The sequence below is a fragment of the Bombina bombina genome, chromosome 10, assembly GCF_027579735.1.
Source record: "Bombina bombina isolate aBomBom1 chromosome 10, aBomBom1.pri, whole genome shotgun sequence".
Taxonomy (NCBI): Eukaryota; Metazoa; Chordata; class Amphibia; order Anura; family Bombinatoridae; genus Bombina; species Bombina bombina.
Genome location: NC_069508.1, coordinates 28,752,070 through 28,779,814, shown reverse-complemented (window position 1 = coordinate 28,779,814; position 27,745 = coordinate 28,752,070). Strand labels below are relative to the sequence as shown.

Sequence of the window (27,745 nt, the reverse complement as noted above, 5' to 3'; positions counted from 1 at the left end):
CTAAAAGGGCTAATTAAGTAAAAATAGTTTGCATAAAATTTTTTAAAAAAAATTACTGCCAAGTATTTTAAAATAATTTTTAAAAATAAGCAAACATAGTTACATATCCATGATGTCTGAAGTAGTCTGAGCCACCCTCCCTTATCAGTGTTTAGCAGCAGAAACACATGATTGTATTTTAACTGAGTTCACAGCAGCGTATTTGCTTCTGCTGTTTTTATAAAGGGAAAGGTTTACCATCACTTTAAAATGTTTGGTATTTAAATTAGTTAATCATCAAATTAATAAAATTTATATCAAATACTAAAACTTTAGTATTAAACTGACATTAGTGGTTAATTTAAAAATACACAACCATCACCAATGTTGATATAATTATCTGTTTTATTTTTGGTGTGTGATCTCTGTCTCTCTGATGTTTTTTTAAGATCCTTACAAAAATCTGCTGTACCCCTTTTACTTAAATAATGAAATTTGTTTATTAAGTATTTGATTTGATTGTTGCTGTTGGAATGGTGTAAAAAATATGTGAAATAAATCCTCTGAAATAAAATAGTGCTAGTCCCCTTCAAGTACAATTTTCCTTTAGCATTGAACTTTGAGTACTGAAAGTTTACAAAATCATCCTCTTCCTAAACAAAAAGCCATGAGTTGCAGATTCATTTCTCAGCTTTACAAAAACATGCTCACATATCTGTAGAAACCATTTATCTGTAGAAACTGAACAACTTACCTTTTTTATCTGCTAGTTGTTCAAGTGCTGGGTCTGCGCTCGGTCCCAGAGCCACAGTGTGAATTATGGTTCCGCTGACTTCTACTGCAGGAAGGAAAACAGGAACTGATACCAGAATCTTCTCCATCAGTTAGAAGCACCAGTTCAGTACCATATGTGCTACTATGAAGTTTTTTGTTTACCTGTGTATCAAAAACTTAATACAATCATCCCATCTTCCATATTTGGTTATATAACATTTTGCAAAATGTATTTCTGTGGTAGCCATGGTGGAATCTAAAACAAACAATTTAAAATCTGTAATCATATTGCTTTTTTTGGGCAGAATTTTATGGGTGTTAGATGAAAATCTTAGCACCTTCTTGATAATACCTGGCACCAGGAAGATGAGGACTGACTCAGAGAGTCTCATGGTGAAAGTAACAGCTCTTTGGGGGTGGAGCCAGGGTGTGTGATTATGCATTCAGTGTCCCATGGCTATGTGGTCTCTGGTTTCAGTTCATGAAACTGGGATATTTATAAGAAAAACAGAACAGTTTGTGAGCACTGCTCCAATGTCCAGAAGCTTTTGCACTTCATGAAAAAATAAATATGAATGAGGGAGAGATAGGACCGTGATACACAATGCAAGAGATGGAGAAAAAACACACAAATATTTTTAGAAGTTCTCCACCACTACCTCTTCTGATCTGCTACCACAACATTTGCAAGTAGAGTACAAGTGGGATTGGAAATCTATCTATTTATGTATAATTTTCTTATGCATTCTCCATTTTTTGCATTCTCTATATATTTAAAGGGACAGTCTAGTATAAATTAAACTTTCATTATTCAGATAGGACTTTTAATTTTAATTACTTTGATCATCAAATTTGCTTTTTTCTCTTGGTATTCTTAGTTTAAACTAAACATAGGTAGGCTCATATGCTAATTTCTAAGCCTTTGAGGGCTGCCACTTATCACAAGCTTTTTAAATCTCTTTTCAACACAAAGAGACAGAAAGTACACGTGGGCCATATAGATAACACTGTGTTCAGGCACAGGGAGTTATTTAAGATTTGACACAAAACAATGCTAAATTTAAGACAATAGATAATAAACAGTCACAGTCATGTGATCAGGGGGCTGGAAGAAGGTTCCTAGATACAAGGTAATCACAGAGGTAAAAAGTATATTAATATAACTGAGATAAGGAGCAGTCTGCAGAGGCTTAGATACAAGGTAATCACAGAGGTAAAAAGTATATTAATATAACTCTGTTGGTTATACAAAAATGGGGAATGGGTAATAAAGGGATTATCTATCTTTTAAAACAATAACAATTCTATGGTAGACTGTCCCTTTAAGTAGGCTACAGATGATGCGGTCAAATAGAGGCTATATTACTCTCATTGGAAATCCTGGCTGCACCTTACTTTGAGGGGAAGAGGTTGATATATACACAACACGTCAGTCTCCCCTCTATGGCAAGAAACAAACAGGAGCAAGATGACTCAGACTATATACTGTACATCCTCTTTTGTCTGCAGCTTCAAAATTAGTTTTTGAATTTATAATAGAAGAAATGTTCTTGCAAATTAAAATACAAATTGCTAGGCATGCTTTATTTTGGCTTTGTAATACTTTGCATTTAATTAAAGAAACAGAAAAAAATAAATGTGCATACTATAGGTGCATTTCAATTTGAAATAGAAACATTTTTGTAATATACTTTCATTATGTCTAAAGGATATATAGTTCCTGCGCTAGTTGGTATAAGCTCCTTTCACTATTGGAAGCTTCCTCTATGCTTCCTGGGGGAGAATTGTTGGGGAAAAATTTGTTAGGGAAGGAGCGCTCAGAAAGTGCTAATACCTTATGGAGAAAACAATTGATATAGAAAATATATAAGACACCAAAATGGGATTTTATAAAAATAAAGAATGTATTGCCTTATTTAAAAAAAAAAAAAAAAGATTTTTATGTGAGTAAAGATTAGGTCTATTTAATTTGTAAAAAATCTTGTGCGAATGTTGATAATTTTACAGATATATTGTTCACAAAAAATATATTAAATATTGCATACAATAATTCTGAGACGTTGGCCAACCTTAAAATCTTAGTAGTTCTAAATGTATTTATTTCTTGCGCACCGGTATTATACTATCAATATTTAAACGATCTAAACAAAAATTAAATTTGAAAAAGCAATCATAAAATAGTCTAGTTAGCCTACTTCTGAGTTTAAAATATATAACCAAAGTTACGGGGTGATCACTCAAAAGTTCATTTTTAAAAGTCCATAGTTAAAAGTCCATCTTAAAATTATCTTTGGATAGTGCTCAATATAAGGGTCTATGATTTCTATGCACAACTTATCTTGGATGCAGCCTTAGATTTGTACGAGATAATACTTATGCTATTGTGAACCTTTATCAAATGTGGTAAGATAAACATGTCAATAGATCTAACCTTATATTCCTTTGATGAGTTGTGGTTTGGAGAACTCACTTTTCTCCTTGGTATGTTGGTAATGCGATATTGCGGGTTACAAATCTGTCCCCTGTATCCTGTAGGAGTCGAATCTTTGTGATCTTTGTAGCGGGTATGGGACTTCCATAATAATTATAATAGCAATAGTATCCTGTGGGGCTTAAAACTGCCCATATTGATGAATAGAGATGGGTTGGTTCCCTTTTCCAGATGCCGGTCTTGGAGCGTTTTACAGCAGCGTTTCTTGGCAGCGTTTTTCACAGCTTGCTTCCTTTGCTCTGCTTACTCTGCTCTGTGGCTCTTGGGTAAACCACGTGTGGGGGTGAAGGATCAGTGCAACGCGTTTCAGCTGTAATTACCAGCCTTTTAATAAGGCAATAAATTCTTTATTTTTATAAAATCCCATTTTGGTGTCATATATATTTTTTATATCCATTTTTTTTCTCCATAAGGTATTACCAATAAACTTAGCAAAAATGTTTCTATTAAAAGTTATTGCTGTTTTTCTGTGGCATATGCACATATCCTGTGAGCGCCCATGAACCAGTATTTAAACACCACACCTTCTCAGAGAGTAAGAAGTGGCTTTTAGGACACAAATTATATCTTTAGAAGCAATGCACAGCACTGCCAGAAATTTGTGCAAGAATGGTGTTTGAATACTGGTGCACGGCCCTCACAGGATATGTGCATATGCCGCAGAAAAACAGTGATTACTTTTACTAGAAGCATTCTTGCTAATGAAAGTATATTGTAAATAGGCTAATATTTCAAATTGAAATGCACTCATGCACATTTCATTTTTGTCCTTTCTATCCATTTAAAGATATAACATTCCAAACCAGTTACAATCATGTATGGAAAACACAATAAATGCTCACCTGAAACCCAGCAAGGACTCCTGAACAAATGTTTGTACCACCTCTTAAACCAGTGGGAAGAAGTTCTTTCAATTTTTGACGCTGAAATGCATCAGTAATTCTTACTAGTTCCGAACTAATGGTTGCAGCATCATAAAAGATGACAATTGCAACATAGGAACCTGATTCAACAATCTGCATTATGAACACCTCAGATGCCTGGTACAGGCGATTAATACGATCAAACTGTAGAAGAGAATATCAGTGTAGAAAGTGAAACTGCAAACTAGTATATTTATATTGAAACAATTACATAGATGGTCTATTATACATTTGGCACATAGAAACGAAAGTAGTATGGATTTAATGTGTACAGCAACAAAATCATTAAAAAATATTTATGGTTATGGTCTTTAATGGATGTTGGTCGCAGTTTATTTATTTGTTCTTTTTATTTTTATTATGATCCCAGGGCCGTCTTTAATATTGACTGGACCCTGGGCAAAAAAAATCTTGCCCAGTGTATCATCCACTGCTGGGCTAATCATTACAAAAAAATGAAATAAATTGCAATATGTGAAACTGGACCTAAGCAGTACTAATAAGTAAATAAATATATAAATTCCTCCACTGTGGATTCATTTAATATGCTTTTGAATGTGATTCTGGTGTGAGGTTAGCTGGTTATAGAGATTTAGGGCAGCCAACAGGAGCAAAGCAAGGTAAAGACTGAGGAGGAAGCATGGAGGTGCAGACAAATATAAGTTTACTGACTGGAACAGCAGAACTACTATGGGAAGCTGTAAAATCTGAGACAGAGAGAAAACAAAAACTATAAAAATAAACCTTACATTAACCCCTTAATGACCGGACCATTTTTCAATTTTCTTACCCTTAATGACAATGGCTATTTTTACATTTCTGCGGTGTTTGTGTTTAGCTGTAATTTTCTTCTTACTCATTTACTGTACTCACACATATTATATACAGTTTTTCTCGTCATTAAATAGACTTTCTAAAGATACCATTATTTTCATCATGTCTTATAATTTACTACAAAAAAAATAATAAAATATGAGGAAAAAATGGAAAAAAACACACTTTTTCTAACTTTGACCCCCAAAAATCTGTTACACATCTACAATCACCAAAAAACACCCATGCTAAATAGTTTCTAAATTTTGTCCTGAGTTTAGAAATACCCAATGTTTACATGTTCTTAGCTTTTTTTGCAAGTTATAGGGCCATAAATACAAGTAGCACTTCGCTATTTCCAAACCACTTTTTTTCAAAATTAGCGCTAGTTACATTGGAACCCTGATATCTGTCAGGAATACCTGAATATCCCTTGACATGTATATATTTTTTGTTAGAAGACAACCCAAAGTATTGATCTAGGCACATTTTGGTATATTTTATGCCACCATTTCACCGCCAAATGCGAGCAAATAAAAAAAAAAACTTTACATTTTTCACAATTTTAGGTTTCTCACTGAAATTATTTACAAACAGTTTGTGCTATTATGGCACAAATTGTTGTAAAAGCTTCTTTGGGATCCCCTTTGTTCAGAAATAGCAGACTTATATGGCTTTGGCATTGCTTTTTGGTAATTAGAAGGCCGCTAAATGCTGCTGCGCACCACACGTAAATTATGCCCAGCAGTGAAGGGGTTAATTAGGTAGGTTGTAGGGAGCTTGCAGGGTTAATTTTAGCTTTAGGGTAGAGATCAGCCTCCCACCTGACACATCCCACCCCCTGATCCCTCCCAAACAGCTCTCTTCCCTCCCCCACCCCACAAATGTCCCCGCCATCTTAAGTACTGGCAGAAAGTCTGCCAGTACTAAATAAAAGGAGTTTTTTTTTTTTTTTTTTAATAAAAAAAATAAAATATTTTAGCTGTGATGGACTCCTGCCTTAGCCCCAACCTCCATGATCCCCCCCCCAGCTCTCTAACCCTCTCCCCTATCTAATTGCGGCCATCTTGGGTACTGGCAGCTGTCTGCCAGTACCCAATTTGCCCAAATACAAAAGTATTTTTTGCTCTTTTTCTTTTTTCTAGGTTTTCTGTAGTGTAGCAGCCCCCCACAATACCCCTACCCCCCTCCCAGATCCTTTTATATTATTTTAAAAAAAAATCTTTTCCCCCCCCTTCCCTCCTCATTGGTGTCAGTGGCCAGCTAATGCGTGCGCACGCTCGCACACCCACGCGCACGCGCGCCCCCCGCACGCTCCCGGCACCCGGCGTGCACATTGCACTTCTAGGAACCGGATGCCGGGTAGCGATGGGCCGCCCACCCGCCTCCCTGTTGTGCTCCCACCCACCAACGAACCGGCACCATCGCTACCGGTGCAGAGAGGGCCACAGAGTGGCCCTCTCTGCATCGGAGTCTTCTAAAAAGGTATTGCAGGATGACTCCATATGGAGGCATCACTGCAATACCCTGAGAGCTGCTGGAAGCGATTGCGATCGCTTCCAGCACTCTCTTAGACAACTGACGTACCAGGTACGTCCATTGTCATTAACTGCTTGTTAATGCATGACGTACCTGGTACGTCAGTTGTCATTAAGGGGTTAATGTGTGAAGTATCAGCAAGACACTATACATCAGCCACAGCAGCTCGTCACTTCTTTGCTAGGAACAAGTTCCCTGTCACCCTGCACTAGACAATGCTGCATGGGGAGGGGCGTGTGTGCACTCATTTATTCTTCCCACTGACACCTTTCTACAAAGCACTGTTCCCCTAACAAACTTCAGTTAGTTGATCTTAGGGCCACAGCAGAAAGAGCAGGGCTAAGGGGACCAGCAGACTGGATGCTGTCTGCCCAAGGCTGCATGGATACAGTGTGAGATGAGTCACACAGCCTCAAGACTGAAGAGAGCAGTGTATGCAGCTGCACAGATGCTCAAATCCTCACGTGCCTGCCACTCCAGCTGCATGCGCCTACAGTCAGCCCTACCCAGAAACAATCACCACCACCAGAGCAGTCACCTGGTAACAGTGGTAACCCCAGTAGGACCTTTTCTGATGCAATGGGAATGGCTGGATGCAGAGTTAGAGCTTTGCATTCTAAAACAGCACATAGCAATAGATTGGCATGTCACATGACACCGGCACGGTCTGGCACAGTTTAAAAAAAAATATATATATATATATAAACAGAGAACTTTTGACTATGACAGTATTATGACTGATTGTGTGTGTGTTCCCCATGTCACATCAGCAGTCTGGTATGATTCTTGGGCCCCTCAACAGAGACTGGGCCCTGGGCAGCTGCCCTTTTTGTCCTGTGTTAAAGACGGCCCTGTATGGTCCAGTCTTTGAAGATTTTTTTTAAAGGAAGTCTACTTGATTTTTTTTTATTGTTTAAAAAGATAGATAATGCCTTTACTACTCATTCCCTAGCTTTAACAATTGTATTAACAATATTGTATAAACAATATTGTTATATTAATATACTTTATAACCTCTAAAACTATAACCCTCTGCCTGTTTCTAAGCCCATGCAGGCCGCCTTTTATTTCAGTGCTTTTTATTAGCTTTTCACAGCCAGATAGTGCTAATTCATGTGTGTCATACAGATACCATTCGGCTAGATTACGAGTTTTGCGGTATGAGTGAAAAAGCAGCGTTATGGCTCTTTTTCACTACCGCTGGTATTACGAGTCTTGCAGGTATATCATTACCGCACACTTTTTTGGCCGTAACGCAACGTAACTACTGCAGCTTTCAAAAAGTCCTTTTTCAATGGGACTTCCACAGCGCCGGTATTAGGATTTTGCCTGTCCGGCCAAAAAGTGAAGCTCAATCCTATTGGCTGTCTGCATCAGCCAATAGGATTTTTTCCCCTTTAATTCCGATTGGCTGATAGAATTCTATCAGCCAATCGGAATTCAAGGGACGCCATCTTGGATGATGTCATTTAAAGGAGAATTCATTCTTGAAGAGCCGTGGAAAGAAGAGGATGCTCCACGCCGGATGTCTTGAAGATGGAGCCGCTTCGTGTCAGAAGGATGAAGATAGAAGATGCCATCTGGATGAAGACTTCTGCCCGTCTGGAGGACCACTTCTTGCCACTTGGATGAAGACTTCTCCCGGCTTTGTTGAGGACTTCTTGCCGCTTGAATGAAGACTTCTCCCGGCTTCGTTGAGGATGGATGTCCGGTCTTCAAAAACTGTAAGTGGATCTTCGGGGGTTAGTGTTAGGTTTTTATAAGGGCTTATTGGTTGGGTTTTATTTTTAGCTTAGGGTTTGGGCAGAAAAAGAGCTAAATGCCCTTTTAAGGGCAATGCCCATACAAATGCCCTTTTCAGGGCAATGGGGAGCTTAGGTTTTTTTAGATAGGATTTTATTTGGGGGGTTTGGTTGTGTGGGTGGTGGGTTTTACTGTTGGGGGGTTGTTTGTATTATTGTTTTACAGGTAAAAGAGCTGATTTCTTTGGGTCAATGCCCCGCAAAAGGCCCTTTTAAGGGCCATTGGTAGTTTATTGTAGGCCAGGGGGGGTTTATTTTGGGGGGCTTTTTATTTTGATAGGGCTATTAGATTAGGTGTAATTAGTTTAAATATTTGAAAATTTCTTTTTTATTTTGTGTAATTTAGTGTTTTTTGTAATTTAGTTAATTGTATTTAATTAATGTAATTTATTTAATTGTAGTGTAAGGTTAGGTGTTAGTGTAACTCAGGTTAGGTTTTATTTTACAGGTAAATTTGTATTTATTTTAACTATGTAGTTAGTAAATAGTTAATAACTATTTACTAACTATTCTACCTAGTTAAAATAAATACAAACTTGCCTGTGAAATAAAAATAAAACCTAAGCTAGCTACAATGTAACTATTAGTTATATTGTAGCTATCTTAGGGTTTATTTTACAGGTAAGTATTTAGTTTTAAATAGGAATTATTTAGTTAATGATAGTAATTTTTATTTAGATTTATTTTAATTATATTAAAGTTAGTGGGTGTTAGGGTTAGGGTTAGACTTAGGGTTAGGTTTAGGGGTTAATAACTTTAGTATAGTGGCGGCGAAGTTGGGGGCGACAGATTAAGGGTTAATAAGTGTAATGTAGGTGGTGGTGATGTTAGGGGTTAATAAGTGTAGGTAGGTGGCGGCGACATTGGGGCGGCAGATTAGGGGTTAATAAGTGTAGGTAGGTGGCGGCGGTGTCGGGGCCGCAGATTAGGGGTTAATAAGTGTAATGTAGGTATCGGCAATGTCGGGGGCGGCAGATTAGGGGTGTTTAGACTCAGGGTTTATGTTAGGGTGTTAGGGGTAAACATAAATTTTGTTTCCCCAAAGGGATCAATGGGGCTGCGTTACGGAGCTTTACGCTCCTTTATTGCAGGTGTTAGGCTTTTTTTAGCCGGCTCTCCCCATTGATGTCTATGGGGAAATCGTGCACAAGAACGTAAAACCAGCTCAAAGCAGCGCTGGTATTTGAGTGCGGTATGGAGCTCAATTTCTTTCATGTAATTAACAAGAGTCCATGAGCTAGTGACGTATGGGATATACATTCCTACCAGGAGGGGCAAAGTTTCCCAAACCTTAAAATGCCTATAAATACACCCCTCACCACACCCACAAATCAGTTTTTACAAACTTTGCCTCCAAGGGAGGTGGTGAAGTAAGTTTGTGCTAGATTCTACGTTGATATGCGCTCCGCAGCAAGTTGGAGCCCGGTTTTCCTCTCAGCGTGCAGTGAATGTCAGAGGGATGTGAGGAGAGTATTGCCTATTGAATGCAGTGATCTCCTTCTACGGGGTCTATTTCATAAGGTTCTCTGTTATCGGTCGTAGAGATTCATCTCTTACCTCCCTTTTCAGATCGACGATATACTCTTATATTTACCATTTCCTCTACTGATTCTCGTTTCAGTACTGGTTTGGCTTTCTACAAACATGTAGATGAGTGTCCTGGGGTAAGTAAGTCTTATTTTCTGTGACACTCTAAGCTATGGTTGGGCACTTTATTTATAAAGTTCTAAATATATGTATTCAAACATTTATTTGCCTTGACTCAGAATGTTCAACTTTCCTTATTTCCAGACAGTCAGTTTCATATTTGGGATTATGCTTTAAATTATCATATTTTGTCTTACCTCAAAAATTTGATTTTTTTCCCTGTGGGCTGTTAGGCTCGCGGGGGCTGAAAATGCTTCATTTTATTGCGTCATTTTTGGCGCAGATTTTTTTGGCGCAAAAATTCATTTCCGTTTCCGGCGTCATACGTGTCGCCGGAAGTTGCGTCATTTTTTGACGTTATTTTGCGCCAAAAATGTCGGCGTTCCGGATGTGGCGTCATTTTTGGCGCCAAAAGCATTTAGGCGCCAAATAATGTGGGCGTCTTATTTGGCGCCAAAAAATATGGGCGTCGCTTTTGTCTCCACATTATTTCAGTCTCATTTTCATTTGCTTCTGGTTGCTAGAAGCTTGATGTTTGGCATTTTTTTCCCATTCCTGAAACTGTCTTATAAGGAATTTGATTTATTTTGCTTTATATGTTGTTTTTTCTCTTACATATTGCAAGATGTCTCACGTTGCATCTGAGCCAGAAGATACTACAGGAAAACCACTGCCTGCTGGATCTACCAAAGCTAAGTGTATCTGCTGTAAACTTTTGGTAGCTATTTCTCCAGCTGTTGTTTGTATTAATTGTCATGACAAACTTGTTAAAGCAGATAATATTTCCTTTAGTGATGTACCATTGCCTGTTGCAGTTCCCTCAACATCTAAGGTGCAGAATGTTCCTGATAACATAAGAGATTTTGTTTCTGAATCCATAAAGAAGGCTTTGTCTGTTATTTCTCCTTCTAGTAAACGTAAAAAGTCTTTTAAATCTTCTCTCTCTACAGATGAATTTTTAAATGAACACCATCATTCTGATTCTTTGGACTCTTCTAGTTCAGAGGATTCTGTCTCAGAGATTGATGCTGATAAATCTTCATATTTATTTAAGATGGAATTTATTCGCTCTTTACTTAAAGAAGTACTAATTGCTTTAGAAATAGAGGATTCTAGTCCTCTTGATACTAATTCTATACGTTTGGATAAGGTTTTTAAAGCTCCTGCGGTTATTCCAGAAGTCTTTCCTGTTCCTAATGCTATTTCTGCAGTAATTGCTAAGGAATGGGATAAATTGGGTAATTCATTTACTCCTTCTAAACGTTTTAAGCAATTATATCCTGTTCCGCCTGACAGGTTAGAATTTTGGGACAAAATCCCTAAAGTTGATGGGGCTATTTCTACCCTTGCTAAACGTACTACCATTCCTACGTCAGATGGTACCTCGTTTAAGGATCCTTTAGATAGAAAAATTGAATCTTTTCTAAGAAAAGCTTATCTATGTTCAGGTAATCTTCTTAGACCTGCTATATCATTGGCTGATGTTGCTGCAGCTTCAACTTTTTGGTTGGAAACTCTAGCGCAACAAGTAACAAATCGTGATTCTCATGATATTATTATTCTTCTCCAGCATGCTAATAATTTCATCTGTGATGCCATTTTTGATATTATTAGAGTTGATGTTAGATTTATGTCTCTGGCTATCTTAGCCAGAAGAGCTTTATGGCTTAAGACTTGGAATGCTGATATGGCTTCTAAATCAACTCTACTTTCCATTTCTTTCCAGGGAAACAAATTATTTGGTTCTCAGTTGGATTCTATTATTTCAACTGTTACTGGTGGGAAAGGAACTTTTTTACCACAGGATAAAAAATCTAAAGGTAAAAACAGGGCTAACAATCGTTTTCGTTCCTTTCGTTTCAACAAAGAACAAAAGCCTGATCCTTCGTCCTCAGGAGCAGTTTCAGTTTGGAAACCATCTCCAGTCTGGAATAAATCCAAGCCTGCTAGAAAGGCAAAGCCTGCTTCTAAGTTCACATGAAGGTACGGCCCTCATTCCAGTTCAGCTGGTAGGGGGCAGGTTACGTTTTTTCAAAGAAATTTGGATCAAATCTGTTCACAATCTTTGGATTCAGAACATTGTTTCAGAAGGGTACAGAATTGGTTTCAAGATGAGACCTCCTGCAAAGAGATTTTTTCTTTCCCATGTCCCAGTAAATCCAGTGAAAGCTCAAGCATTTCTGAATTGTGTTTCAGATCTAGAGTTGGCTGGAGTAATTATGCCAGTTCCAGTTCCGGAACAGGGGATGGGGTTTTATTCAAATCTCTTCATTGTACCAAAGAAGGAGAATTCCTTCAGACCAGTTCTGGATCTAAAATTATTGAATCGTTATGTAAGGATACCAACGTTCAAGATGGTAACTGTAAGGACTATATTGCCTTTTGTTCAGCAAGGGAATTATATGTCCACAATAGATTTACAGGATGCATATCTGCATATTCCGATTCATCCAGATCATTATCAGTTCCTGAGATTCTCTTTTCTAGACAAGCATTACCAATTTGTGGCTCTACCGTTTGGCCTTGCTACAGCTCCAAGAATTTTCACAAAGATTCTCGGTGCCCTTCTGTCTGTAATCAGAGAACAGGGTATTGTGGTATTTCCTTATTTGGACGATATCTTGGTACTTGCTCCGTCTTTACATTTAGCAGAGTCTCATACGAATCGACTTGTGTTGTTTCTTCAAGATCATGGTTGGAGGATCAATTTACCAAAAAGTTCTTTGATTCCTCAAACAAGGGTAACCTTTCTGGGTTTCCAGATAGATTCAGTGTCCATGACTCTGTCTTTAACAGACAAGAGACGTCTAAAATTGATTACAGCTTGTCGAAACCTTCAGTCACAATCATTCCCTTCGGTAGCCTTATGCATGGAAATTCTAGGTCTTATGACTGCTGCATCGGACGCGATCCCCTTTGCTCGTTTTCACATGCGACCTCTTCAGCTCTGTATGCTGAACCAATGGTGCAGGGATTACACGAAGATATCTCAATTAATATCTTTAAAACCGATTGTTCGACACTCTCTAACGTGGTGGACAAATCACCATCGTTTAATTCAGGGGGCTTCTTTTGTTCTTCCGACCTGGACTGTAATTTCAACAGATGCAAGTCTCACAGGTTGGGGAGCTGTGTGGGGATCTCTGACGGCACAAGGAGTTTGGGAATCTCAGGAGGTGAGATTACCGATCAATATTTTGGAACTCCGTGCAATTTTCAGAGCTCTTCAGTTTTGGCCTCTTCTGAAGAGAGAATCGTTCATTTGTTTTCAGACAGACAATGTCACAACTGTGGCATACATCAATCATCAAGGAGGGACTCACAGTCCTCTGGCTATGAAAGAAGTATCTCGAATTTTGGTTTGGGCGGAATCCAGCTCCTGTCTAATCTCTGCGGTTCATATCCCAGGTGTAGACAATTGGGAAGCGGATTATCTCAGTCGCCAAACGTTGCATCCGGGCGAATGGTCTCTTCACCCAGAGGTATTTCTTCAGATTGTTCAATTGTGGGGGCTCCCAGAGATAGATCTGATGGCCTCTCATCTAAACAAGAAACTTCCCAGGTATCTGTCCAGATCCCGGGATCCTCAGGCGGAGGCAGTGGATGCATTATCACTTCCTTGGAAGTATCATCCTGCCTATATCTTTCCGCCTCTAGTTCTTCTTCCAAGAGTAATCTCCAAGATTCTGAGGGAATGCTCGTTTGTTCTGCTAATAGCTCCGGCATGGCCTCACAGGTTTTGGTATGCGGATCTTGTCCGGATGGCATCTTGCCAGCCATGGACTCTTCCGTTAAGACCAGACCTTCTGTCACAAGGTCCTTTTTTCCATCCGGATCTGAAATCCTTAAATTTAAAGGTATGGAGATTGAACGCTTGATTCTTGGTCATAGAGGTTTCTCTGACTCCGTGATTAATACTATGTTACAGGCTCGTAAATCTGTATCTCGAGAGATATATTATAGAGTCTGGAAGACTTATATTTCATGGTGTCTTTCTCATCATTTTTCTTGGCATTCTTTTAGAATACCGAGAATTTTACAATTTCTTCAGGATGGTTTGGATAAGGGTTTGTCCGCAAGTTCTTTGAAAGGACAAATCTCTGCTCTTTCTGTTCTTTTTCACAGAAAGATTGCTATTCTTCCTGATATTCATTGTTTTGTACAAGCTTTGGTACGTATAAAACCTGTCATTAAGTCAATTTCTCCTCCTTGGAGTTTGAATTTGGTTCTGGGAGCTCTTCAAGCTCCTCCGTTTGAACCTATGCATTCATTGGACATTAAATTACTTTCTTGGAAAGTTTTGTTCCTTTTGGCCATCTCTTCTGCTAGAAGAGTTTCTGAATTATCTGCTCTTTCGTGTGAGTCTCCTTTTCTGATTTTTCATCAGGATAAGGCGGTGTTGCGAACTTCTTTTGAATTTTTACCTAAAGTTGTGAATTCCAACAACATTAGTAGAGAAATTGTGGTTCCTTCATTATGTCCTAATCCTAAGAATTCTAAGGAGAAATCATTGCATTCTTTGGATGTTGTTAGAGCTTTGAAATATTATGTTGAAGCTACGAAATCTTTCCGTAAGACTTCTAGTCTATTTGTTATCTTTTCCGGTTCTAGAAAAGGCCAGAAAGCTTCTGCCATTTCTTTGGCATCTTGGTTGAAATCTTTAATTCATCTTGCCTATGTTGAGTCGGGTAAAACTCCGCCTCAAAGAATTACAGCTCATTCTACTAGGTCAGTATCTACTTCCTGGGCGTTTAGGAATGAAGCTTCGGTTGACCAGATCTGCAAAGCAGCAACTTGGTCTTCTTTGCATACTTTTACTAAATTCTACCATTTTGATGTATTTTCTTCTTCTGAAGCAGTTTTTGGTAGAAAAGTTCTTCAGGCAGCGGTTTCAGTTTGAATCTTCTGCTTATGTTTTTTGTTAAACTTTATTTTGGGTGTGGATTATTTTCAGCAGGAATTGGCTGTCTTTATTTTATCCCTCCCTCTCTAGTGACTCTTGTGTGGAAAGATCCACATCTTGGGTAGTCATTATCCCATACGTCACTAGCTCATGGACTCTTGTTAATTACATGAAAGAAAACATAATTTATGTAAGAACTTACCTGATAAATTCATTTCTTTCATATTAACAAGAGTCCATGAGGCCCACCCTTTTTTGTGGTGGTTATGATTTTTTTGTATAAAGCACAATTATTCCAATTCCTTATTTTATATGCTTCGCACTTTTTCTTATCACCCCACTTCTTGGCTATTCGTTAAACTGATTTGTGGGTGTGGTGAGGGGTGTATTTATAGGCATTTTAAGGTTTGGGAAACTTTGCCCCTCCTGGTAGGAATGTATATCCCATACGTCACTAGCTCATGGACTCTTGTTAATATGAAAGAAATGAATTTATCAGGTAAGTTCTTACATAAATTATGTTTTTGCTCAACGCTGCAATATTGCCTGCTAACGCCGGGTTTATGAAAACCTGTAATAGCAGCGCTATAGGGGGAAATAACTTGGAAGTTAGCACCGAGCCGCTCTTACCGCAAAACTCGTAATCTAGCTGATTGTGCTGATTCTTGTGGAGAATGATAATGGTTATGCAGGAACAAGCACTGATTGGCTAAATGTAAGTTTGTAAAAAGCACTGAGATAAGGGGCAATCTGCAGAGGCTTAGGTACAGGTAATATATAAATAAAAAGTATATCATTAAAACAGTGACTGGGGAATGGGTAATAAAGGGATTCTCTATCTTTTAAACAATAACAATTTTCAAGTTGACTGCCCCTTGACTCATGATGGACCAGAAGTGGGGAAACATTTTGATTGTTTGACCAAATTAGTGATAATCATATAATAGTATTGGCCGGTATTTGTTAAAAAAAATTACATATGAAAAAAAACGAAATTTTACCTACTGAATTATAAGTGAATCACAATTAAAGGGGCATTAAACAATTTGCCAAAATAACATAAAATGTTTATTTGTTGGGTAAAAAAAAAATCACAGTATAATTTCATTATTTATTTGTCCCTCTTTCCGGCAATTTAACTTTGAAAATTGTTGGTTTTCTTAATTCCACTTAATTCCCAGTCTCTTCTCCTGTAAAAAAAATAGGCAGAGACATAAAACCCACAATAAAAGAGAGTATGCAAAGAAGGCTGTTAGATAGTTACTTTAACAATCCTATATTCTGCATAGCTTTGTTTTTACATTCTCTTTTATTGCCTGTTTCATATCTGTCTCTAATTCTCTCCAGCAGATGAGATGGATAAGGGAAAAACCTAGATTCCAACATGGCGGTGCCATTACAGAGTTTTAACATAAAGGGAACGTTTTTTTTTTGTTTTTTTTTCTCCTTCCTGATTTTTTCCCCCTGTATATTTGATCAAGGAAGCACTAAGTACTGAAGCATTTATACATTTTTGACATTACAGGGTCTATTTCACGAAAGGGGGGGGGGGGAGACTAATGTTAAAACATACCCTATAGGGTTAAGGAAACAGGTGAACCTTAAACACTACTCAGCAACCTAATGATGATTGGTTAATTGCTGAAACTTTTTCCTTTATAAGTTACCCTTATAGTTGGATCTCTGAGGAAGTGTGCCTGGTGGCACACAAAACGCGTCAGCCTATCCTGTTGGTATGACATGGGAATGAATACATGTATGTACTTTGTCTACAATAAATTATAGACGTTTTACCTGCACTCAAGTGATGTCTGCATTTCTTATTCTATTTGCTATTATATTACATAAAACTTACACCGCCCATGCTTCCAGATACATCAAGGACCAAAGTGACCACCCTGTCTTTATACTGCAGAAGAGTAAATGTAGGAGCAAGAATGTTGGTGTCTACTAAGGGTACAGCAGATGCCATGTCACTTGACTTCATGATGACGTCCCATGTGCTTTGGTAGTTGCACAGTCTATTTTGCTGGTTCGGAGCTTCAGTGCTATGGGTACTCTTATCACAGAATTCAATAATCTAAAAATAGAAGAAAATGAGTGTTCGCTCATAATCCTTTAGAGAAATGTATCTAATTATTTTCAACAGAAAACTTTCATTAAAATCTATGGGGATTTTTTTTTTAGATAAATCAAGTTTTTCTTAAGTATTGTGAGTGACCCCTTCTTTAGGTAAAAGTGGGTCAATGAAACAATACAAATAGAATTCCTTATAATTAAATATTTGCGTTTGTTTTAATGAAACAAATATCCAAATGAATGCACTGACTAATTTAAAGAATAACAAATAGAAATCATGAGTATATTAGTCATTCTTAAAATTAGGCGTATTACTTACCTGTAGCGTGCTGGGGAGCCACTCTAATCCTATTTTTTTTATAGACTCCCGGGTTGTGCTAATGTTCCTATTAGCGTGACTTCGCAGCACGTTACAAGTACATTATAGTGGCGGAATCCCTTTTCCTTTAGCACAAGTGGGGGCGCTAATCCAACCTTCTTCAGAGAGTCCAGGGCTGCACTTATAAAAGAATTACGCCATGGACTCTGTGAAGAATGGTCAGATTAGTGTGCTCTAAAGGAGAAGGGACCCGCCACTATAATGTACTTGCAGGGTGCTGGGGAGCGGCGCTAATAGAAGCAATCCACAAGAAGTGGATTAGCGTGGCTCCCCAGGATGCTACAGGTTAGCATCTAAACGTGACAAGAGTGGAGAACATTTACTTTAGTTTAAATGAAAACGAATGTAAATGTTAACAAATATTCTGTATTCGGTTTGGTTTAGACTAACTAAATACCGAATAGTGCAGCACACGATTATTCTGAAAAACGATTTTTTATAGAATATTCATTGCAAATGATTTGTCTGAAACAAATTATTCAGCTCTGCCCAAGTCTGCTTATAAATAATGCATTGCCACAGGTTTAAGAAAAATCTAATAATAATAATAATTCTAATAATTGCAGTCATGGAATGGAAGAAGAGAAAGAAGGAGGAGCTATATTTTATCATTTTAAAGGTGCTGATTGTGAATAGTTATATAATTTACTGACTTGAAAAATAGCATAATGAAAATGGCTTGTGACAGTGACAGTAAAATGAATCAAATGCTGGAATCTCCTTTTCTTTTCTGTAAGTGGCATCTACGCTTTCTGAATTTACCCTTTGAGGTCAATTTAACAAATGTCTTGCGGACCTGATCCGACAGTGTGTGTCAGGTCCGCAAGACCTCGCTGAATGCGGAGAGCAATACGCTTTCCGTATTTAGCATTGCACCAGCAGCACACAAGAGCTGCTGGTGCAACGCCGCCCCCTGCAGACTCGCGGCCAATGGGCCGCCAGCAGGGAGGTGTCAATCAACCGGATCGTACTCGATCGGGTTGAATTCCGGTGATTCCTGTCCGCCTGCTCAGAGCAGGCGGACAGGGTTATGAAGCAGCGGTCTTTGTGACCGCTGCTCCATAACTTGTGTTTCTGGCGAGTCTGAAGACTCGCCAGAAACACAGCCGTCAAGCTCTGTTCGGAGCTTGTTAGATAGGCCCCTTTATCTAAATTTGCAAAGATTCTTTTCATTTTCTTTTTCCTTTAATATTTTACTTATAAGTAAGCAAAGTCTTGTTAAAGGGACAAGTCATAATTAAAGTTTTATGATTCAGATAGAGCATGACATTTTAAACAACTTTCCGTTTTTCCGTTTTTTTTCCCTCCGTATTTCTGCTATCTAATTTGCTTGAATCTATTGGTATTCTTTGTTGAAAAGCATACCTAGGTAGGCTCAATAGAATGCACTACTTGGAACTAGCTGCTGATTGGGGGCTGTGATTGTCATTGTCTCACCCAATGTGTTCAGCTAGCTCCTTGTAGTGTACTGCTGCTCCTTCAACAAAGGATACAAAAATAATTAATCAAATATTGATAAAAGAAGTATTTGGAAAGTTGTTTAAAATTGTATGCTCTATTTGAATCATGAAAGAAAAAATGTTGGGGAAAATTAAATTTTCATGAATCAGATAGGACATGCAATTTTAAACAACTTTCTATTTTACTTTTATAATCAAATTTGCTTTGTTCTCTTTATATTATTTGTTGAAAGCTAAACCTAGGTAGGCTTACGTGCTAATTTCTAAGCCCTTAAATGCCACCTCTTACCTCAGTGCATTTTGACAGTTTTTCACAGCTAGACATCACTAGTTCATGTGTGCCATATAGATAACATTGTTCTCACTCCCGTGGAGTTATTTATGAGTCAGCACTGATTGGCTAAAAAGCAAGTCTGGCAAAAGAACTGAAATAAGGAGGCTGTCTGTAGAGGTTTAGATACAAGGTAATCACAGAGGTAACATGTGCATTAATATAACAGTGTTGGTTATGCAAAACTGGGGAATGGATAATAAAGGGATTATCTATCTTTTAAAACAATACATTTTTTAGAGTAGACTGTCCCTTTAAGTTTCTATATACATATTTCTGAACATAAAATGTAAATGCAGTATTTAGGACACAGATAAAACTCACGTGAATTAGAACACTTACAGAATCCAGTGCTTGTGCATACATAATGGAACGTTTGACAGTCTGGGAAAATTCCGGAAAAAACATACATCCCTCTTCATAGCTGCCTGTGTCAGGGTCATGTTGACAGTTTCTGTATTTACATGAAGTTCCATAACACGCTTGAATTACATTTAATCCTTTAAACTTCAAAGAACATCTAAAAATAAAGCACACAATTGTTCTGATTCCAAATGTAATATGAATAGGAACTACTGAATGTCTATCAGAGTCAGTTTCGCTTTATTCATTCAAAGCAGTTGAAAAGCAAGAAGTGTGCAGCTGACTTAATAGATAATATTGCAGCTGCTAACCTGTAGGGGGTGCTGCAGAGCCTTATAAGACACAACAATTTCAAAATGCTGTTTAGTTGTGGGCTCCTCTCCCCAATAATGACAGCAACACCTCAGCCAGGTCTAATGCTACCATGGCAGGAATGTAAGGACTTCTGTATAGGAATATCAGAAGGTGTGGCAACATGTTTAAATGAACTGTGAGCCCCTATAGATTGCTAAATATAATTATACATGGTAAAACAACTTTGAAATATCCTTTGTTTATTTATTTTGCCCCTTGTTTGAAAATGGTGGGTTTTCTAAACTGAAAGAGCACGTATCAGGCTTCATAAGGTTAACCTTGCTACATACAGTATATGTAACTAGTGATGTCGCGAACCTAAAATGTTGCGTTCGCGAACGGCGAACCTCCGCAAAAGTTCGCGAACGGGCGAACCGCCATAGACTTCAATAGGCAGGCAAATTTTAAAACCAACAGGGACTCTTTCTGGCACCAAAAGTGATGGAAAAGTTGTTTCAAGGGGACTAACACCTGGATGTGGTATGCCGGAGGGGGATCCATGGCAAAACTCCCATGGAAAATTACATAGTTGATGCAGAGTCTGGTTTTAATCCATAAAGGGCATAAATCACCTAACATTCCTAAATTGTTTGGAATAACGTGCTTTAAAACATCAGGTATGATGTTGTATCGTTCAGGTAGTCTAAGGGTTTTTTTTTTTTAAATGTACACTACTGTTTTAGCAGATATGACTTGCACTGGTGTGACACTGTGCCCTGGCAGGACCTGGAATGCACACGTGTGAGGGAAACTGACTGCTATTATTTCACAATAAAAAAGTTTTTGTTTTTTTTAAATGTATGTACACTACTGTTTTAGTAGATATGACTTGCACTGGTGTGACACTATGCCCTGGCAGGACCTGGAGCGCACACGTGCGAGGGAAACTGACTGCTATTATTTCACAATAAAAAAGTTTTTTTTTTTTAAATGTATGTACACTACTGTTTTAGCAGATATGACTTGCACTGGTGTGACACTGTGCCCTGGCAGGACCTGGAACGCACACGTGTGAAGGAAACTGACTGCTATTATTTCACAATAAAAAAGGTTGTTTTTTTTTAAAATGTACACTACTGTTTTAGCAGATATGACTTGCACTGGTGTCACACTGCGCCCTGGCAGGACCTGAAACGCACACGTGTGAAGAAAAATTACTGCTATTATTTCAAATTAAAAAAAGGTTTTTTTTTTTTTTAAATGTACACTACTGTTACACCAGATATGAGTGGTGGCACTGGGCAAGTGGGCACAGTATACACTGTGAGCCTGAGCTGGCAGGCAGGCTGCAATTAGATTACACAGGGAAAAAAAAAAAAGCAGACTGATGTTCTAGCCCTAAAAAGGGCTTTTTGGGGTGCTGTCCTTACAGCAGAGATCAGATGAGTCCTTCAGGACTGTAGTGGACACTGAATACACTAGCCTAGCTATCGATTTCCCTATTAAATCAGCAGCAGCTACACTGTCCCTCCTCGCTCTCACTAAGAATGCAGGCTCCGAATGAATCTAAAATGGATGCTGTCCAGGAGGTGGGAGGGTCTGGGAGGGAGGGTCTGCTGTTGATTGGCTGGAATGTGTCTTGTGACTGTGAGCTACAGGGTCAAAGTTTACTCAATGATGACGAATAGGGGGCGGATCGAACATCGCATATGTTCGCCGTCCGCTGCGAACGCGAACATGCTATGTTCACTGCGAACTATTTGCGGCAGAACTGTTCGCGACATCACTATATGTAACTTGCCTCAACTGAGATTATCAGATAACAAACTGTAAAACAATGGAATTTATGTTAACATAATGGCAGAAGCCAAATGTGTGTACTCCAGTAATAAGATCTGATTGGCTCCTGCAAATAAGGTAAGTGTTGGTTGGAGTGGCAATTTTAAAACAAAGTATCGATGCATTCAATAGCCGTCACACTCTCCTAGTACATTAATGAATAGCATGATAGCAAAAAAATATAATTACAAGATATTCCTGATCATAATCTATTGACTGTACATGAGAATTGCAGGTTAGTTGTAAAATTAATTTCCTTAATAACTAAAGGTTTGTAATTGAACAGACATCAAAGCTGCATTTTAAATGAATAGACCTGTATTTAGAAGGATAGAAAGGTCAAAAATAAAATGTGTATAGGTGTATTTCCGCTTGAAATAGAAACATTATACATCAACATTAAACATTATATATAACACTAATAAAAGTTATTACTACTGTTTTCCTGTGGCATATGCACATATCCTGAGAGGCCCATGCACAGGTATTTAAACATCACTGATTCTCAGAGGGCCAGCAGTAGCTTGTATGACACAAATTAGGTCTTCAGAAGCAATAAACACCACAGTCACCTCTGTGAGCAGGCATAGAGGCCTATCTATCAAGCCGTCAACTTTCTTGCATTCAACGGCACCAATACGCTCGCCTAACATCGCGGCCGCAGACCTGAATAAGATCTCCATATTTATTAAAAAAGCTGGCAAAAAGCTCCTGGACCCCACCGCAACTAAATAAATGTATTAACCCCTAAACCCTTGGCCTCCCATATCACTACCACTTACTAAACCTATTAACCCCTAAACCACCAGCCCCTCACATCGCCATAAACTAAATTAAGTTATTAACCTCTTAACCTAACAACCCGCTAACTTTACATTAAAATTACAACATCCCTGTCTTATAATAAATTTAAACTTACCTGTAGAATTAAATTAAACTGTATAAAACTATTAATTAACCTACCCTATTATACTAAAATTACATTAAACTACCAATTAAATTAACTATATTACATATTTAAAAACCTAGCTCTACTCAAATTATTTAAATCTACAATTAAAAATTACTAAATTACAAAAAAATAAACACTAAGTTACAAAAAATAAAAAACACTAAATTACAAAAAATAACAAACACTAAGGCCTAGATTCCGAGTTTTGCGGTAACTGAAAAAGCAGCGTTAATGTGTGCTAACGCTGCTTTTTTCCTACTGCTGGTATTATGAGTCTTGAAGGTTTAGGGTCACCGCACACTTTTTTAGCCTTACCGCAAAACGACAAACGTAAACTTTGTGAAGTCTTTTTTCTATGGGACTTTCATACCGCTGGTATTACGAGTCTGTCCTGGGAGGCCAAAAAGTGAGCAGTATACCCTCTGCCGCCAAGATTCGAACCGCATTTGAAAGTCAGTAGTTATGAGTTTATGTACAACGCGGTAACATAAAACTCAAAACTAAAGTGCTAAAAAGTACACTAAACACCCATAAACTACCTATTAACCCCTAAACCGAGGCCCTCCCGCATCGCAAATACTAAAATAAAATTATTAACCCCTAATCTGCCGCTCAGGACATCGCCGCCACCTACATTATATTTATTAACCCCTAATCTGCCGCTCCGGACACCGCCGCCACCTACATTATATTTATTAACCCCTAATCTGCCGCCCCCAATGTCGCCGCAACCTACCTACACTTATTAACCACTAATCTGCCGCCCCCGACATCGCTGCCACTATAATAAACATATTAACCCCTAAAACGCCACACTCCTGCCTCGCAAACACTAGTTTAATATTATTAACCCCTAATCTGCCGTCCCTAACATCGCCGCCACCTACCTACATTTATTAACCCCTAATCTGCCAACCCCAATGTCACCGCCACTATATTAAATATATTAAATTTATTAACCCATAAATCTAAGTCTAACCCTAACCCTAACACCCCCTAACTTAAATATAATTAAAATAAATCTAAATAAATATTCCTATCATTAAGTAAATAATTCCTATTTAAAAATAAATACTTACCTATAAAAAAACCCTAAGATGGCTACAATATAACTAATAGTTACATTGTATCTAGTTTAAGGTTTATTTTTATTTTACAGGCAAGTTTATATTTATTTTAACTAGGTAGAATAGTTATTAAATAGTTATTAAGTATTTAATAACTACCTAGTTAAAATAAATACAAAAATACCTGTAAAATAAAACCTAACCTAATTTACAATAACACCTAACACTACACTATAATTAAATAAATTAACTAAATTAAATACTATTAAATAAATTAAATTAAATTATATTTAAACTAATTATACCTAATCTAAGAGCCCTATTAAAATAAAAAGCCCCCCAAAAATAAAAAAAAAACCTAGCCTAAACTAAACTACCAATTGCCCTTAAAAGGGCCTTTTGCGGGCATTGCCCCAAAGTAATCAGCTCTTTTACCTGTAAAAAAAATACAAACAACCTCCCCAACAGTAAAACCCACCACCCACACAACCACAATAGGATTGAAGTTCAATCCTATTGGCTGATCCAATCAGCCAATAGGATTGAGCTGGCATTCTATTGGCTGTTCCAATCAGCCAATAGAATGCCAGTTCAATCCTACTTGCTGATTGCATCAGCCAATAGGATTTTTTAACCTTAATTTCCGATTGGCTGATAGAATTCTATCAGCCAATCGGAATTGAAGGGACGCCATCTTGGATGACGTCATTTAAAGGAACCTTCATTCAGTCGTCGGCCGTCGGATGAAGAGGATGCTCCACATCGGATGTCTTGAAGATGGACGCGCTCCGTGACGGATGGATGAAGATCGAAGATGCCGTCTGGATGAAGACTTCTGCCCGTCTGGAGGACCACTTCTGCCCGGTTGGATGAAGACTTCTCCCGGCTTCGTTGAGGACTTCGGCCCGGTTGGGTGAAGACATCTCACGGTAGGGTGATCTTCAGGGGCTTAGTGTTAGTTTTTTTTAAGGGGGGATTGGGTGGGTTTTAGAGTAGGGTTGGTTGTGTGGGTGGTGGGTTTTAATGTTGGGGGGGGTTATTTGTACTTTTTTTTTACAGGTAAAAGAGCTGATTACTTTGGGGCAATGCCCAGCAAAAGGCCCTTTTAAGGGCTATTTGTAATTTAGTGTAGGGCTTTTTTTATTTTGTTTGGGGGATTAGATTAGGTGTAATTAGTTTAAAAATCTTGTAATTTGTTTCTTATTTTCTGTAATTTAATGTCTGTTTTTTTTGTACTTTAGATAATTTTATTTAATTGTAATTAATTGTATTTAATTTAGGTAATTTATTTAATTATAGTGTAGTGTTAGGTGTAATTGTAACTTAGGTTAGGTTTTATTTTACAGGTAAATTTGTCTTTATTTTAACTAGGTAGTTATTAAATAGTTAATAACTAACTATTTAATAACTATTGTACCTAGTTAAAATAAATACAAAGTTGCCTGTAAAATAAAAATAAACCCTAAGATAGATACAATGTAACTATTAGTTATATTGTAGCTATCATACGCCTAGATTTAGAGTTCTGCAGCCAAAGGGGTGCGTTAGCTACGCGTGCTTTTTTTCCCACGCACCTTTTAAATACCGCTGGTATTTAGCGTTCACAGAATGGCTGGGTTTTCAGTGCGTTAGGCTCCAAAAAGGGAGCGTAGAGCATAATTTAACGTCACTGCAACTCTAGATACCAGAGTTGCTTACGAACGCGGCCAGCTTCAAAAACGTGCTCGTGCACGATTCCCCCATAGAAAACAATGGGGCCATTTGAGCTGAAAAAAACCTAACACTTGCAAAAAAGCAGCGTTCAGCTCCTAACGCAGCCCCATTGTTTTCTATGGGGAAACACTTCCTACGTCTGCACCTAACACTATAACATGTACCCCGAGTCTAAACACCCCTAACCTTAAACTTATTAACCCCTATTCTGCCGCCCCCGCTATCGCTGACCCCTGCATATTATTATTAACCCCTAATCTGCCGCTCCGTACACCACCGCCACCTACATTATAGCTATGTACCCCTAATCTGCTGCCCCTAACACCGCCGACCCCTATATTATATTTATTAACCCCTAATCTGCCCCCCTCAACGTCGCCTCCACCTGCCTACACTTATTAACCCCTAATCTGCCGAGCGGACCACACCGCTGCTATAATAAAGTTATTAACCCCTAATCCGCCTCACTCCCGCCTCAATAACACTATAATAAATAGTATTAACCCCTAATCTGCCCTCCCTAACATCACCGACACCTAACTTAAATTATTAACCCCTAATCTGCCGACCGAATCTCGCCGCTACTGTAATAAATGGATTAACCCCTAAAGCTAAGTCTAACCCTAACACTAACACCCCCCTAAGTTAAATATAATTTAGATCTAACGAAATAAATTAACTCTTATTAAATAAATTATTCCTATTTAAAGCTAAATACTTACCTGTAAAATAAACCCTAATATAGCTACAATATAAATTATAATTATATTATAGCTATTTTAGGATTTATATTTATTTTACAGGTAACTTTGTATTTATTTTAACCAGGTACAATAGCTATTAAATAGTTAAGAACTATTTAATAGCTAAAATAGTTAAAATAATTACAAAATTACCTATAAAATAAATCCTAACCTAAGTTACAATTAAACCTAACACTACACTATCAATAAATTAATTAAATAAAATACCTACAATTACCTACAATTAAACCTAACACTACACTATCAATAAATTAATTAAATACAATATCTACAAATAAATACAATGAAATAAACTAACTAAAGTACAAAAAATAAAAAAGAACTAAGATACAAAAAATAAAAAAATATTTACAAACATCAGAAAAATATTACAACAATTTTAAACTAATTACACCTACTCTAAGCCCCCTAATAAAATAACAAATAAAAAAATGCCCTACCCTATTCTAAATTACAAAAGTTCAAAGCTCTTTTACCTTACCAGCCCTGAACAGGGCCCTTTGCGGGGCATGCCCCAAAGAATTAAGCTCTTTTGCCTGTAAAAAAAAACACATACAATACCCCCCCCCAACATTACAACCCACCACCCACATACCCCTAATCCAACCCAAACCCCCCTTAAATAAACCTAACACTAAGCCCCTGAAGATCTGCGGTATGGAAAAGTCGCGGCTGGAAAGTGAGCGTTAGACCCTTTCCTGACTGACTCTAAATACCGGCGGTAGCCCAAAACCAGCGTTAGGAGCCTCTAACGCTGGTTTTCACGGCTACCGCCCAACTCTAAATCTAGGCCTTAGGGTTTATTTTATAGGTAAGTATTTAGTTTTAAATATGAATTATTTAGGTAATAATAGTAATTTTATTTAGATGTATTTAAATTATATTTAAGTTAGGGGGTGTTAGGGTTAGGGTTAGACTTAGGTTTAGGGGTTTATAACTTTATTATAGTGGCGGCGACGTTGGGGGCGGCAGATTAGGGGTTAATAAATGTAGGTAGGTCACGGCGACATTGGGGGCGGCAGATTAGGGGTTAATAAATAAAATGTAGGTGTCGGCGATGTTGGGGGCGGAAGATTAAGGGTTCATAAGTATAATGTAGGTGGCGGCGGTGTCCGGAGCGGCAGATTAGGGGTTAATAATATAATGTAGGTGGCGACAATGTCGGGGGCGGCAGATTAGGGGTTAATATGTGTAAGATTAGGGGTGTTTAGACTCAGGATTCATGTTAGGGTGTTAGGTGTAGACATAACTTTTATTTCCCCATAGGAATCAATGGGGCTGCGTTAAGAGCTTTACGCTGCTTTTTTGCAGATGTTCCTATGGGGAAATCGTGCACAAGCACTAACATAAACAGCGCTGGTATTGAGGTGAGATGTGGAGCTAAATTTTGCTCTATGTTCACTTTTTTGCCGCTAACGCCGGGTTTGTAAAAACCCGTAATACCAGCGTTGTCTGTAAGTGAGCGGTGAGCATAAACTGCTCGTTAGCACCGCTCCCCTCCTAACGCAAAACTCGTAATCTAGGTGCTAGTTTATACATATGTTGTATGTTATTTGCATCTTATGGTAATATTTATAAAATACTGATAATCCTAGTAACACTATAATTGATTCTCTAATATTAATCTAGTGAA

General features: G+C 38.0%; 1 pseudogene; it reads right to left on the bottom strand.

The window, feature by feature from the left end:
- LOC128640678 (calcium-activated chloride channel regulator 1-like) overlaps positions 1-27,745 on the bottom strand; it is a 48,722-nt pseudogene that overhangs the window by 17,719 nt on the left and 3,258 nt on the right.